The sequence below is a fragment of the Macaca nemestrina genome, chromosome 8 (genome assembly GCF_043159975.1).
Source record: "Macaca nemestrina isolate mMacNem1 chromosome 8, mMacNem.hap1, whole genome shotgun sequence".
Taxonomy (NCBI): domain Eukaryota; kingdom Metazoa; phylum Chordata; class Mammalia; order Primates; family Cercopithecidae; genus Macaca; species Macaca nemestrina.
Window position 1 is genome coordinate 123,207,044 of NC_092132.1, and position 16,342 is coordinate 123,223,385.

The 16,342-nt window shown below is 42.6% G+C and overlaps 1 pseudogene; it reads left to right on the forward strand.

Moving 5' to 3' along the window:
* The first annotated feature begins 1,338 nt into the window (after window positions 1–1,338).
* On the forward strand, window positions 1,339–3,303 carry LOC105481953 (BTB/POZ domain-containing protein KCTD9 pseudogene; annotated as a pseudogene).
* The last annotated feature ends 13,039 nt before the right edge of the window (window positions 3,304–16,342 follow it).

The following is a 16,342-nucleotide window of genomic DNA, read 5'->3' on the forward strand; positions in this document are numbered from 1 at the left end:
CAAGTGTCAAGTCCTCAGCATGGCATTCCCAGTCCCGGCGATCCAGCATCAGCCTCCCCTTTCTACCCTTATCAACTGTCATTCCCAATTTTGAACCCTGTGCTTCATCCACACATGCACACAAATCTTCCCATGTTGTCTAGAGGTTGTAGTAAAAAAATCTTGCATTTTTTTAATTTTTATTTTAACTTCCAGGGTACATGTGCAGGATGTGCATGTTTGTTACATAAACGTGTGCCATGGTGGTTTGCTGCACCATCAACCCATCACCTAGGTATTACACCCCTCCATGCATTAGCTACTTTTTCTAATGCTCTTCCTCCCCCCACCCCAGCCTCCAACAGGCCCCGGTGTGTGTTGTTCCCTTCCCTGTGTCCATGTGTTCTCATTGTTCAGTTCCCACTTATAAGTAAGAACATGCAGTGTTTGGTTTTCTGTTCCTGCAAGGGTTTGCTGAGGATGATGGCTTCCAGCTCTATCCATGTCCCTGCAAAGGACATGATCTCTTTCCTTTTTATGGCTGCATAGTATTTCATGATGGATATGTACCACATTTTCTTTATCCAGTCTATCAATCATGGGCATTGGGGTTGATTCCATGTCTTTGCTATTATGAATAGTGCTGCAATGAACAATGTGTGGATGTATCTTTGTGACAGAATAAATCTTGCAGTTCCTAATCATGACATGCAGTCATACCTCCACATTTGCCCATCATAATCTCTCTCCCTGGAGTACCCCCTTCTGCTTTTTTCCAACTTCAAGACTCATATCTCTACAAAGATTTTTTTTTCCAATGACTCTTCGCACTTTGACTACACCTCTAAGGTAGCCGCTAGCACACTCTACTTGCTATTATTTGTCTAATAGACTTTTCTCCCATGCTAGACAGTGAGCTGCAAAGTCAATGGACAATATTGTATCCATCTTAGAGCCTAGCACAAAGAAACTGTTTAATACATGTCTGGGGGAATGAAAGAATGAATGAAATATAAATGAAGGGAATATATTTATAAAACCTTGAGGATAAAGTACCTGACCCGAGAATAAACCTTGAAGTAGTTGAGATTCAACCACTTGAAGTGCCATTTTGTTATTTATAATAATCCCAAAAATATAAGAGAACCATTAGGGAGTTGTTACAAGTCGGTTAATCACAATGCTTTCAATGTATGTTCTGTTCAGCTCATTAATCTTGGTATTATCATTAGAAGAAAGCCGGCGTGTATGTGGTATGTCTCCAAGGGCAGGAAGGTGGCAAAGGGAGGTGAATCCGAGTGGGTGGAGGGAGGGGAAGGGTGGGAGGAGAAAAAGGTGGGAAGAGGACCAGGTGGGAGGGTGGCAGCTCACTCGGGACCCAGCGGGGCAGCACGATGAGGCGGGTGGCCCTGTTTCTGAACGGCAGCCCCAAGAACGGAAATATCCTCAGACAGATTCTAAGCCTCCTGAAGGATTGTTAGGATTCCACAGACTGGCTGACATTAAATGTTGGAGAGCGGTACTTTACAACTACATGGAGCACTTTAGTGAATAAAGAACCTGACAGTATGCTGGTCCATATGTTTAAGGACAAAGGTGTCTGGGAAATAAGCAAGATCATAGAGGAGCTTTCTTAATTGACCAAAGTCCTGAGTACTTTGAACCCATTTTGAACTACTTGCATCATGGACAGCTCGTTGTAAATGATGGCATTAATTTATTGGGTGTGTTAGAAGAAGCAAGATTTTTTGGTATTTACTCATTGATTGAACACCTAGAAGTGGCAATAAAGAATTCTCAACCACTGGAGGATCATTCACCAATATCCCGAAAGGAATTTGTCCGATTTTTGCTAGCAACTCCAACCAAGTCAGAACTGTGATGCCAGGGTTTGAACTTCAGTGGTGCTGATCTTTCTCGTTTGAACCTTCAATACATTAACTTCAAAATGGCCAATTTAAGCCGCTGCAATCTTGCACATGCAATTCTTTGCTGTGCAAATCTTGAATGAGCTGATCTCTCTGGATCCGTGCTTGACTGTGCAAATCTCCAGGGAGTCAAGATGCTGTTCTAATGCAGAAGGAGCATCCCTGAAACTGTAATTTTGAGGATCCTTCTGGTCTTAAAGCCAATTTAGAAGGTGCTAATCTGAAAGGTGTGGATATGGAGGGAAGTCAGATGACAGGAATTAACCTGAGAGTGGCTACCTTAAAAAATGCAAAGTTGAAGAACTGTAACCTCAGAGGAGCAACTCTGGCAGGAACTGACTTAGAGAAGTGTGATCTCTCTGGGTGTGATCTTCAAGAAGCCAACCTGAGAGGGTCCAACGTGAAGGGAGCTAGATTTGAAGAGATGCTGACACCACTACACATGTCACAACGTGTCAGATGAGAATTTTAGGGGCTGGAGGAAGATGTACAAGATGAAAATGTTTTCCTTATCACTTTTCTTTCTCCACCCACTCAGTTGTCTTGAAGAAATAACACCGTAAGGAAATTAAAAAAAAAAAAAAGAAAAGAAAAAAAGAAAACATTTAGAGGATTATGCTTGTTCTCAGCGGTGCATAAGGGAAAAAGCTGACTTTTTTTTCCCATGTTCTGATTTTCAACACAAAAGCACGCATTTAATAGATGAAGGGAAACTAGATATTGCTGCCTTTTGAACGGGGTAGGGGGGTTTATCTGGTTTTATGACCAGGAATAGTATCTATTATATTTGCTTTTAAATAGGTATGATGTGGAAATACCATCTTGGTTTGAGATGCGTTTGAGGATTTTAATTTATGGAAAGCACTACATATGCAATTATAGTTATTGAATACCTAGATGCAGTATCAATATTTAAATTGCTAAAACTTTATGAAAACTTGGAAAAGGTTGTTTAGGTTTATAAATAGCGTTAGTGATCCCTCCCCTCTTTAAATACCTTTCACACCACATGAATATGGTGAGATCAGACTCCCTAAGACTCTTTTCAGGTTCATTTTTAAAATGTTTACTTTTTAGGACAAAACAGTAGCTAAATTAAAGTAATATCCAGTTCTTACTGATTGATACAGAGTGGAAAGAAAGACATCGTTGTACATCACTGTCATTCCAAAGGTACAGTGGGACTCTGGATGGAGGAAGCACTTACCTATCACTACAACACTTATAAGTGAGAATTTCTCAGAATTTCATTCTAGGCAAGTTCCACTCAACGCCAGACCAAGCAATTCTATCTATTTACACTGTTAGCCTAGTTTTCTCATACAATCATCACAAGGATAGGAAGACACTTCAAAACCAAAAAAACAAGGTGCATCATTAATATTCATTTAATTCAAATACCAAATAGTTTATATAGGGCCAGCTTAGAAATAGATACTAAATCCAGAGCTACTGCAATCAAAGCATATGTGAATGAAGATGGTAGAGTTGCCTGCTAAAAGGCAACATAATATAATGGCAGCTAGAACCCTACAGTGGGGAATGAGGAATTTTAAACACAGATTTGACTACAGCCACCAAAAAATACATATAAAGTAAAAATAAAGGCATTTGGCTGGTCCAAGAATCACAGTCAGCACCTGTGATTCTTTTACTTATATATTTTTTTAAACAAATTTTGGCCCAATTTTCTTGAGTCATTACCTCTCTGCAGCAGCAGAGGAAGGGCCTGTACCTCCCTACCAATGACCTGGTGTCCTTATTTCTACCCCAAGAGCAGGGATATTAGCTGTGTCCAAATGGATTCTGAACTCTACAGACTCATCAACAGGAGGCAAGTAATCATTGAAAACCACCTGTGTCTCCTTTGGGAGAATGACATATCTTTAGTATTTACATATAATTATTCTTCTATATCTACATATGCAAAGCTTTCCTTAACAGTAAAGGGTACATATGCATGGTGGGAGGAGATCAGACCTTTAAAAGTGAAGGAAAGCAACTTCAGAAATGAATTATTTTCTTTGCTTTTTATTTTTACCAAGACAGAAGTATTGTGAGATAATCTATTTTCATAATCAATATGTGCCTAAATTATATTTAAATCATTTCACTCTATACTATATTTTCAGGAATTACAGAATGTGTTATTCATTCACTTAAAGGTACCTCTGTAGAAATAACCTAAAACTTCAGAAGGATCTGAAAGATCTAAACATAGTGTGCTTAGAAACTGCAGATTTTAGATCTAATGGATACTGCATTAATAAACGATAGAAGAGGAAGAGGAAGAAGAAGAGGAGGAGGAAGAGGAGAAGGAGAAGGAGGAGGAGGAGAAGAAGAAGGAGGAGGAGAAGAAGAAGGAGGAGGAGAAGAAGAAGAAGAAGGGGAAGAAGAAGGAGGGGAAGAAGAAGGAGGGGAAGAAGAAGGAGGGGAAGAAGAAGGAGGGGAAGAAGAAGGAGGGGAAGAAGAAGGAGGGGAAGAAGAAGGAGGGGAAGAAGAAGGAGGGGAAGGAGGGGAAGGAGGAGAAGGAGGAGAAGGAGGAGAAGGAGGAGAAGGAGGAGAAGGAGGAGAAGGAGAAGGAGAAGGAGAAGGAGAAGGAGAAGGAGAAGGAGAAGGAGAAGGAGAAGGAGAAGGAGAAGGAGAAGGAGAAGGAGAAGAAGAAGAAGAAGAAGAAGAAGAAGAAGAAGAAGAAGAAGAAGAAGAAGAAGAAGAAGAAGAAGAAGAAGAAGAAGAAGAAGAAGAAGAAGAGGAGGAGGAGGAGGAGGAGGAGGAGGAAGAAGAGGAAGAAGAAGAGAAAGAAGAAGAGGAAGAAGAAGAGGAAGAGGAGGAGGAGGAGGAAGAAGAAGAAGAAGAGGAAGAAGAAGAAGAAGAGGAAGAAGAAGAAAGAAAGAAAGAAAGAAAGAAAGAAAGAAAGAAAGAAAGAAAGAAAGAAAGAAAGAAAGAAAGAAAGAAAGAAAGAAAGGAGGAGGAGAGAAAAGAAGAAGAAGAAGAAGAAAGAAGAAGAAGAAAGAAGAAGAAGGAAGAAGAAGAAAGCCAGCACCTGTTCACAGGTATACTAGGTGATTGTAGCTGGTCTTGAATTCCCTAAAAAGCAGAAATCTGATTCCCAGGGCTGACCATGAAGAACGTTGCAAGGGGCAAAATGATTGTTGTCAGCATTAGACACACTCCTGCCTTCTCACTCCTTTGAGGGATGATGCTAAATGATACTAAGTGTTGGAGAAGGAATGCACTTGACCACCCAAGTCAACCCAGCACTGCATTCTAGTCTCTGCCTTTCTCCAGCAACTGGCTGTGTGTGATCAAGGACATCACTTCTCCCTGGGCCTATTTTTCTCCCCTTAGAATGAAAGGTGCACTAGAGATCTAATTCAAAATGCCAGTTTTTATAGTCACACACCCAAATCTTTCTTTGTATTCTCTTTGACAGCAGACTCCTTCCTTGTGTCTCTCTGGAGGGCATTCATTTCGTACTGATTTCTTGCCTCCTTAGGTTTCTGGCCAAGTGGAGTTGAGCACATGGTTGCAATGCCTCTCTGCTTTCTGTCCACCTCCCCCAAAACCCGAGCCCCTAACTTACTCCTTTATTTAAAATCCCTTTTCACTGAATACCATGATAATCTTAGTGATCAGTTTCCATGATGAAAACAATTGCATTCTGTTTCTTAAAGGTTTGGTCCTGTTCATTTTAAAATTTGAGTCAATATTCCATCAGGTCTCTTTCTCTCCTTTGTGGCTCCAGGGGCTGAGGGTGAGAAGGTGAGGGATACTGTAGGGGACACAGTCTGTTCTCACGCACCTCCCCTTCCCTCTTTTCCTTGTATCTGCTCCTTTGGTCTTGGGGTAAAAACAGGAGCAAGAGTGAACTTGGCATTCCCTCCCAAGGCCATTAACTGCCCTCCTAGATCTCTGGTCTTTAGTGTAAGTTAGGGGGGTAGATGCTCCACAGGCCCCTTGGAGAGAGGGCTCATTCCCAAACACATGGGCTCTTAGAGTAACTGGGCCAATTGCTGCTGGCTTTAATGTGCATTAATTTAACCCATAATGTAGCAGCCCAGGGCCTCTGTAGCCCCAATCTCTTCTTCCCTCATGGGCAATTCTTCAGCCAGTAGGCCCTTGTAGTATCCAACTTCCATAGTTGGCAATAACCTGAAGCTTGAGGCAGGGAAACATTGACTTCCTTCCCACCTGCCACAGATCTCTCCCCAGAAAGCCTTTGTCCTGTTCCAATAACACAGCAGCAGCCCAGCAAGTCTGCTAGATAAGCAGATGCCTGCTTAGAGACCCTACTGTATGTTACTTCACTTGTTATTAACTGAACTGTTTGTAAGAATGTAAGGCAGCTTCTTCACTAGTGGTTCTCTTGGGGGCTTGCCTGCCTTGGCTTTGGAAAGAAAAAATCCCCACTTTCCCTCCAGCTTGAGGAGGAGAAGGACAGGAATAGCTTCACATCTCAAACATTGCTGTCCTCCAACAGGCAGCATTCCTCTTCCCCCTCCAGGTCCTCTTCTCATATCCAGAGGAGGGGGGTCAGGAGTTGTGGGAGGCAGTTGGGTCTGTTCTCTGAGTGCTTCCCAGGAAGCCCTGAATGGTGTGGCAGGTCCAGAGCACTAATTGTCCCTCCAACTTAGAGTATAGAATGCTTGCTGTAGTTTTTCCTCAACGTGAGCCTTAGTAATCAAATTGAGAAAACAGGATCACGTTCAGCACCCTACAGCATCTTGTTACATATTCATGTATGTTAATACTGCATTAATATCTGACCAGGCCCACACTGATAATCCCAACACTTTGAGAGGCCAAGGCAGGAGGATCGCTTGAGGCCAGGAGTTGGAGACCAGCCTGGGTAACATAGCAAAACCCTGTCTCTACAAACAAATTTAAAATAAATAGTGGTCCCAGCAGTAGTCCCAGCTACCCAGGAGGCTGAGGCAGGAGGACCCCTTGAGGCCAGGAGTTTAAGACTGCAGTAAACTATGACCACACCACTGCACTCCAGCCTGGGCGACAGAGTGAGACCCTGTCTCTAATAAATAATTTTTACAATATTTCATTAATATCTGTCTTCCCTGCTATACTATAAGGCCATGACAACAAGACCCATGTATGTATGCTTTGCTCAAGATTGAACTCCAGCTGCTTAGAATACCTAGCCAAAACAAAATTTTTTAATGTCCAATATTTATTGAATGAATGAGTGAATAAAACTCCTCTTATAGTCATTTTGCCCCCTTACCATAGCTGATTGGACCAGAGCTGGGGACATGACCGAAGAAGAACCAATACATGCCAATATCAATACTATGAGCCAAGCAAATGATATCATGAGAGAACTGGATCCAAAAGACAGGAGAACTAGACAGCCTGTATTGAGTCATTATTGAGTATCTAGAAGGCTGCATGCAGCTCAGATGGGACAGCCATGTGCATGCTAAAATAGAAAATGCTGATCTAGGGCCAGGCACGGTGATTTATGCCTATAATTTCAGCACTTTGGGAGGCCAAGGCAGGAGGATCACTTGAGGCCAGGAGTTCTAGACCAGGCTAGGCAACATTACAAGACCCTGACTCTATAAAAAAAAAAAAAAAGAAAACAAAAGGTCCAGGCATGGTGGTTCATGCCTGTAATCTCAGCACTTTCAGAGGCCGAGGCAGGCGGATCGTCTGAGGTCAGGAGTTCAAGACCAGCCTGGCCAGCATGACAAAACCCCACCTCTACTAAAAATACAAAAATTAGCCCGGCACAGTGGCATCTGGTAACAATCCCAGCCACTCGAGAGGCTGAGGCAGAAGAATCGCTTGAACCCAGGAGGTGGAGGTTGCAGTGAGCCCAGATTGCACCACTGCACTCCAGCCTGGACAACAGAGTGAGACTCTGTCTCAAAAAAAAAAAAAAAATCAGCCAGGTGTGGTAGCACATGCCTGAGTAGTAGTTTCAGCTCCTCAGGGGGCTAAGCCAGGAAGATCACTTTAGTCCATGCATTCTAGGTTACAGTGAGCTATGATCATGCCACTTCACTCCAGCCTGGGTGACAGAACAAGACCCTGTCTCAAAAAAAAAAAAATGCCAATCATGAAACAGGGAGATTAGGAAAAGCAAAGGAAATAAACTACCTGGCCTCAGAGAAGAAAAGAGAATTCTCTTTCCTGACCCTCTAGTTGTTAGTTTTTAGCATCTATGAGGCCCATATCTACTTTCTCATTCCCTGAGAGAGTCCAGTGTCCTTCCAGTGATTTCTCTTTCAACAGAGTTGGATGCAACTATGGTCCTTGCAACAGACCATGACACTGAGAAATGGTGCTCCATGCCAGTGAATTCTCTAGGTTATTGAACTTGTCATTACTTGAATTGTTTGTAATAATCTTGTCTTTGTAAATGCATCCTACAGATGTATTCTCAGAATTTGCAGAACATAATTTAATATTTTTCTTAATGACTGAGTCACCTGTTATATTAAAGAGATAGTCCTTCAGTCTCCAAATTTGCTGCCAGCTGTCACCAGCAGAGCACCTTTTCTCTTAAAATGGTCCTTCTAATTCATTGCAAAGCTTTTCTTTTGAGGAACCAGCTCTTCAAACTGATTCTACATGGGTGGAGACTCCAACAGGTCACTCTGAGGAAGGGTTTGCTTCTAAATGGATGGTGGTTCTTGGCAACATTGGGCTACCAGCTGCACGCTACAGCTTTAAAGCCACACTATCACTGTTCTAAACCATGTCTAATTACCTCCTTCTAGTCCTTCTTCCATTACAAACTTGTTACCTACATGCTCTTTTGCTTTGACTATTAAGAACTCACACACTGGCTGGGCACAGTGGCTCACGGCTATAATACCAGCACTTTGGGAGGTCGAGGCAGGAAGATCACTTGAGGTCAGAAGTTTGAGACTAGCCTGGCCAACATGGTGAAACCCCTCATCTATCAAAAATAATTAGCTGGGTGGGGTGGCACATGCCTGTAATCCCAGCTACTCGGGAGGCTGAAGCAAGAGAATCACTTGAATCTAGGAGGAGGAGGTTGCTGTGAGCTGAGATCACACCACTGCACTCCAGCCTGAGTGACAGAGTGAGAATCCATCTCAAGAAAAAAAAAAAAAAAGTATTCACATACTATTAAAGTTCTTTTCTTCAATATCAACCTCCTTTCAATGAAGAGTTGATCTCACTTTCCCAAGGGGCCACCTGGTTGTCTACAGAGAATGAAGCCCAAACCCTAATGCTTCCCTTTCGGAGTCCAAGCTTGATGCCAGCTGGCCTGCCATTAGGCTGCTCAAGTCAGAAATTAATTTTCCCTCCAACCAGCATGCAACTAAGTCCACTAGACATGCTTGCTTTTTTAAAAAAACAAAAAACAACCTTAATAGAGATGCCAAATCCAAACAAATCCTCGAGCTTCTAGGGGCAAAATTAAGCCAAGCTCATTAGCAATGAACCAGGCTCATCCCAACAAGGCTCCTGTTTTCTGATGGGTAGCTTGAGAAAATAAGCTCAAGGACAGCTCGGGACCACCAGGGGTAATCTGAAGGCCAGACCAGGATGCTGACCTCTAGTGTGGTCCTAAAGTCTACCCTCCTTGAAGATCTGGGATATCAGTTATCAGAACCAAGGGCTCCAGGACCCAGGGAAATTAGGAGAACACCAGTGGCCCATCTTAAAACCCTCCAGAAACACTTTTACCAGTGTCCACTTTCCATAGGATCCACAATAATGTGAAAACAGGGCTGGTCTCCTAAGGCCCCGAATCAGCCACCATTTTCAGCAGTGTCTGTGCACAAGCTTGTATTTCTAGCTGAGCTGCATTTTCTGCTATTTTCTGCTATCTAGACCATAGGGGAAAAAGTCAGGAACTCATTTCTTCCAATATCACAGCACAATCTGGCCACATCAAGTGAAAGAAAATTCAGAGCCACTAATTGGAACTAAACTGGAATTCATACATATTCCCGTAAACCCCTGAGTCACCAGTCTTAAATCCCATACTGTCACCCTCCAGGTCAGAACTGGCTCTGTATAAGTCGCTGGTACAGACAACCAAAAGCAAAGGAATACGCCTCAACGCCCTCAGGACACCAGAAGACCCGGGACAATCTGAAACCTAGACATGCCAGTTTTCTGAAGTAAAATTTTGAGCTTCCTCAAGGCCAAGGACAAGGCCTCATTTTGCCCCTAAGTCCCAGTCTGGAACACTGAAACAGATCAAGAGTAACTCGATGGACCAAGAGCCAAAGTTTCTGCCTGCTGTAATCTTGAAGTAGAAGCCAGAGTTGCACATTTCTCTACATATCTAGGTATTTTATAGGATAATTCTTGTAGACTAATAGATCAGAGATATACATGGGCATATATAGAATTTTATTGGCGTATGCAGAATTTCCTGGAGGAATTTTCCCATCAGACAAGGCTGAAAAGGATAGGGTAACTGACATGTGAACATGGCATCATGATGGATGCCAAGTAGATTATGGGATCCACAAAATAGTGCAACATGGGAAGACAGCCTTCCAGAATCAAGGGTCTTGGGCCCAGAAGAGAGATAGAATCAAAAGGCATCAACAGGACACTTGAGAAATTAACACCAGAACCTACAGAGATGGGGTGTTGAAAAAGCTCTCCCAGAAGCCATCTGGAGCAAAGGAAGGGACACCTGTGTCAGGCTTGGTGTCTGCTATAGAACCTTCTACCGACTATGTAGGTAGATTTCTCCACTTAAGAACTTCTGAAAATCAGGAGCCCTCATAAATAAAAGTGGATTAGGGCCAGGCATGGTGGCTCATGCCTGTAATCCCAACACTTTGAGAGGCCAAAGCAGGTGGATCACCTGAGGTCAGGAGTTCGAGACCAGCCTGGCCAACATGGTGAAACCCCATCTCTACTAAAAATACAAAATTAGCCAGGCATGGTGGTGTGCACCTGTAATCCAAGCTACTCGGGAGACTGAGGCAGGAGAATTGCTTAAACTCAGGAGGCAGAGGTTGCAATAAGCCAATATTGTGCCACTGCACTCCAGCCTGAGCAACAGAGCTAGACTCCATCTCAAAAAATAATAATAATAATAAAATGGATTAGTATAATAAAAAGATACAGTATTAAACAAAACATATGAGGAAATTATTAAGTCTGGGCATCACCTCTAAACCATGAACTGCTACTTATTTTACTTTAAAGTATTATATAGCATTATGTGCCAGGCACCGTTTCCAAGTGGTTTACAAATGTTAACCCATTTACTCCTCATAACTGTGGAAATAAGACCACCCAAATGAGAAAGCAAATGTGATTCCTGGGATTTGAATGTCGCCTCCAAAACTCACGTTGAAATCGTATTGCTGTCGTAACAGTGTTATGAGGTGACACCTTTAAGAGGTTATTAAGTCATGAGGGCTCTGCCCTCCTGAATGGATTAATGCCATTATGGTGGGAATCGGTTAGTTATCGCAGGAGTTTGGCCCCTTTTTCTGTCTCACCCTCTTTTGTCCTCCTTTGCCATGTGCTGCTTTCCACTATGTTATGATGCAACAAAAAGGTCTGTCCAAGATGCAGCCCTTCAAACCTGGGCTTCCCAGCCTCCAGGACTGTGAGCCAAATAAACTTCTATTCTTTATAAATTACACAGTCTGTGCTATTCTGTTATAACAGCAGAAAGTGGACAAAGACATCTACTTATTCAAAGCTTGCTATAGCAAAGGAGTCAACCACTATCACTTGTGTTTTGGCAGAGACTCAAAGGCATGCAGAAAAATGGCAAAGCTTCATAGTAAAAAGAAGGGACAGCTTCTGGTATGCTCTGATTGGAGGACGTTGGGATGGGGAAGCTATGGGTGGGCTGACTAGGAGCGGAGCATCCTATGGGGAGCATATTTAACTTTCCTTGGTTGGTTGCATATTGGAAGCAGGAACAAAACCTGGGGAAACGTCAGTCATTTATCAAGTCCTGGCCACTTGGGGCCAATTGTTACAGGGGTTATTGTTTGACTTCCTGGACTGTCTGTTAAGAGATCGTGGTCTGATTTCACACAAAGCTGACTTGCTTCATGGACCTAATTGGTTGGTTTTTGGGCTGGTTGCTGCAGACTGTAAGGGTGCTATTTCTGCATGTGGTCTGGCCATTGTCTATTTGTACCTTCAGCCTCTCATAACCCTGCAGAGGAAGTACTACTACTGTGCTCATTTTACAAATGAGGGGAGTGTGGCACGGAGACACAGTAAATAGCAGAGCCAGAACACAAACTAAGGCATTCTGTCCACAGAGTCTATCCCCTTAGCCCCTGCATGAAGGTGCCTCCAATGTGACTTGGTACTGAGTCAGTTCCAGAAATTTATTTTCTATGAGAAAGCTGAGTCTCTGTTCTTCTACCCAGTTGTTTGGGGTTCTACCCACCCATTTTTGTAGCCTAGCCAAAGAGAATCAGAACTTGCCCTTGGCATGCTAAAGCACCATCCTGTGTAATGTATTGTAATGCCAGTAATTTATGAGACTTTTTCTGTTTAGGGGATTTTAGTTTTGTGTATGATTGACTCCCCTGGCAAGATTAAGAAAAAATAATTTTCACAGGCTGGGTTCCCTGGAGAGACTCTGAAACAGGGATTCATATGCAGTACGTTTATTAGAGAATGCTCGTGGGATTAAGCCCTGTGAAAGGAAGGAGAAGGGACCACGACTGAGAGAGAAGCTGAGCAGCGATGCAGCCTCAACAAAGGCTTCAGCCCACTCCATGTGTTACCGGTGGAGGGTGTCCAGGTTCTTGGCATTTTGAACAAAGAATTGGACAAAACGCACAAAGCAAGGAAAGAATGAAGCAACAAAAGCAGTGATGTACTGAAAATGAAAGTACACTCCACTGAGTAGGAGCCAGCCCAAGCATAGAGGCTCAAGAGTCCTCTTTACAGAATTTTCTGGGGTTTAAATACCCTCTAAAGGTTTCCCATTGGTTACTTGGTGTATGTCCTAAGTAAATGAAGTAGTGGTCTGCAATCAGTCTGATTGGTTGCAGAAAGCAACCAATCAAAGGCTGAAATGAAGTTACAAAGGTTACACCGTAAACAAGAGGCTGATTGGTTGTAGAAAGCAACTAATCAGAGGCTGAAAAGTTACAACGTTGCAATCCTAAGCAACCAATTAAAGATACTTTCAATTTTCCATCTGCCATGCAGTAAAAGGGGTGGGGGGGTTGCGAAGGAAGTAGCCTTTGGTCCTTTTGTTACTTAGGTGTGGAAAATTGGGGCTTTTCTTTGGATTTATTTCTAGGAAGTTGGCGTGAATTGGTCTTGGTTTCTGTGCTTCCAGACCCTATTGTCCTGCCTCACATGGAGGTACAATAAAGCCAAAATGGACCTTCAGAACTGTCCTGCGTGGCAGCAGGAGCACCTGGCCTTAGATTCCTCCTAAATTAGTCACTAATGCAGGCTGCCCGCACCGAGAACAGCCATGGGCAATTTCCAGAGGGAGCTGCCAGCTGAGGGCTGTCTTCTGACAACGCTACAGAAAACAGGTGTGGAGTATGTTTCTGTGCTGAAAATATTCTCAGAAAGGAAAAGCTTTAATTACTCCTCAGAAACTACAACTAATAAAAAAGAAAGTGCCAATTCCTAGTGGTGTAATTTGGCAGCACTAAGACAGAGAGAATCTTTGAGTGCTGTTGTGGTAACCTTTGGGGTTGAGTGAACCAAGAGAAGTATGAGCCCCAAAATGTCAGGGGTGGTGGAGCAGCCAGTTGGCTTCTTGCCCCAGCCTGTTCCAAAGATGCCTTGGGTACCAGTTTAATCCTCATTCACACCACAAACGTGGTGATTTCCTTACGACCAGTACAAGTGCATGAGACTTAGTTCCTAAACTGGAATTAGACCAGAGCATGAGCCAATCAATAATTTTTTGTAATTTGTGTATCTTATCTGTGATCACATTGAAGAGCCACTTTTCCACCTGCTCTGGGTTTAAATCTTGTGATCTTTGAGTCAGGGTCCTCTCCTTTGAACTCTGGCCAACTCAGGGGCAATCTGAAAAGAGGATGAGAAATTTCCCTGAGAGGAAGGAGGAAGGACAAGGAAATGGCAGAAGAAGGATGGAGTGGGGGGACTGAGAGGAGAAAAGGAAAAGGAGAACAGAAGGAAAATAAGACATTAAAAGACGATGCTTATGCAATGTTCCACCTGAATACAGGGGCAGATTAGAAGACATTTCAAGATTCTTTCCTCCTAGTAAGTCTAACAGTAAGTAGGCTTTGCAAGTAATTTCCAGTAGAGACCATATACCTCTCTCTCCATCTACCAAGGCTGGTTGTGTATTTGGGAAACAAAGCATGTTTCTACCCACCAGTGTCCTCCCACTAGAGAACACAGCAAAGCTTTATAATACTTGCTTCCTGTCCCTTTTAGCGGCTAATCTGCAGAAAAATACAAATTACACACTGATAACAAACCCTCTCCACATATAATAAAGAAAATGGGCCAGGTGCGGTGGTTCGCATCTGTAATCCGGGCATTTTGAGAGGCCGAGGCAGGCAGATCGCCTGAGGTCAGGAGTTCAAGACCAGCCTGGCCAGCATGGTGAAACCCTGTCTGTACTAAAAACACAAAAAAATTAGCTAGGCGTAGTGGTGCACACCTGTAATCCTAGCTACTCAGGAAGATGAGGCATGAGAATCCCTTGAACTTTGGAGCCAGAGGTTGCAGTGGTGCAGAGCCAAGATCGCACCACTGCACTCCGGCCTGGGCAACAGAAGGAGACTTCATGTCAAAAAAAAAAAAAAAGAAGAAGAAAAAAAAAAAGAAAAGTAAAAGAATAAGAAAACGACTGGGAGACAAACCAGAAAGAGTGATACCCCATAACAACTGAGTAGTGAAAACAAAGTATTTTTCAACTCATACTGCAAGTAAAACTATGAAAAAGAATCCCCTTTTCGAGTGATCTGCTCTTTATAACAAAGTGTTAAACACACACATAAAATGCTTAACAGATCAGAAAATAGCTTTGAAAGTTCATATGGAGTATTTTCATTTTCTCAAAACATTATCTATAAAAAAACTGTATACCATTTGTTGGAGAAAACAGGCTATTTTCAAAAGTTGCAGAGCCTGACATATACATCTCACTTTCTAAGTATCCTGATAGAAAATCCTTCTATTTTCTGACAGATCCTTTCAGAATGTTAAGCATATGTTTCTTCCAAAAGCACATTACTTTGAAATTGGAATTTTTCCAATCTCACGGGTCTTTTAGCAAAACATTCAGGTCCTCTCGGCCGCCTGCTGACGTAGACAGCTGAAGCCTATAGGCTAAGGCAGGTTTTAGAAATTTGCTTTTTGCACTTACGAGACGGTTAATCCCATATTAATTTGTAATATGTCATTCTTACACAGATTTAGCTAAAACTCAGGAAACCTGAAATTCACACACTGGAAGGATGTTATAAAGTATAGAAGAACCATTTATAACTATAACTCGTTTTATGCAACAGGATAATTTCTTCCTCTTAGTTTTATTGTTTGGAGTTCAGCTTATAAAAGCTTAGAATATATGATGAATACCTACAACGATTAAAAATAACTCAGATGTGTCAAAGATTTGGCAACCAATTAAATATTACTTATACCAAGTTGTTCATTGTGGTCACCTCTGGAGAGAAGGTTTTTCATTTTCCTTTATTTTGCTGTTAGAAGTCTATTTGTTCATTTTCACCTTGCTATAAAGATAATACCCAAGACTGGGTAATTAATAAAGGAAAAAGTTTTAATTTACTCACAGTTCCATATGGTTGGGGAGGCCTCAGGAAACTTGCACTCATGGCAGAAGGCAAAGAAGAAACACGTACCTTCTTCACAAGGCGACGAGAGAGCGTGACGGGGAAAGAGCCCCTTATAAAACCATCAGATCTCGTGAGAACTCACTCGCTATCACGAGAACAGCATGGGGGAACCACCCCTATGATCCAATTACCTCCCACCAGGACCCTCCCTCCACATGTGGGGATTATGGGGATTATAATTTGAAATGAGATTTGGGTCGGGACACAGAGCCAAACCATGTCAAGACCCTCTTTCTTTTTGCAGGGGAACTTGGATTTTTCTTATTAAGCCATTGAAGTGTTCTTTACATACATGAACTGGAAATTTCACTAAAGAAATTTGTAAGGTTAAAGCATTTAGCTAAGAATATGCTCTAAGTTTTCACTGAAGGGGAAAAATATCAACAATTCATAATCCCCTTTTCTTTTAACACTATACTTTTTTTTTTCTTTTTTTCCTTGAAACAGAGTCTTGCTTTGCCGCCCAGGCTGCAGTGCAGTGGTGCAATCACTTCTCACTGCAACCTCTGCCTCCCGGGCTCAGGTGACCCTCCCACCTCAGCCTCCTCAGTAGCTGGGACTACAGGCACATGCCACCATGCCCAGCTAATTTTTGTATTTTTTGTAGAGATGGGGTTTTGCCATGTTGCC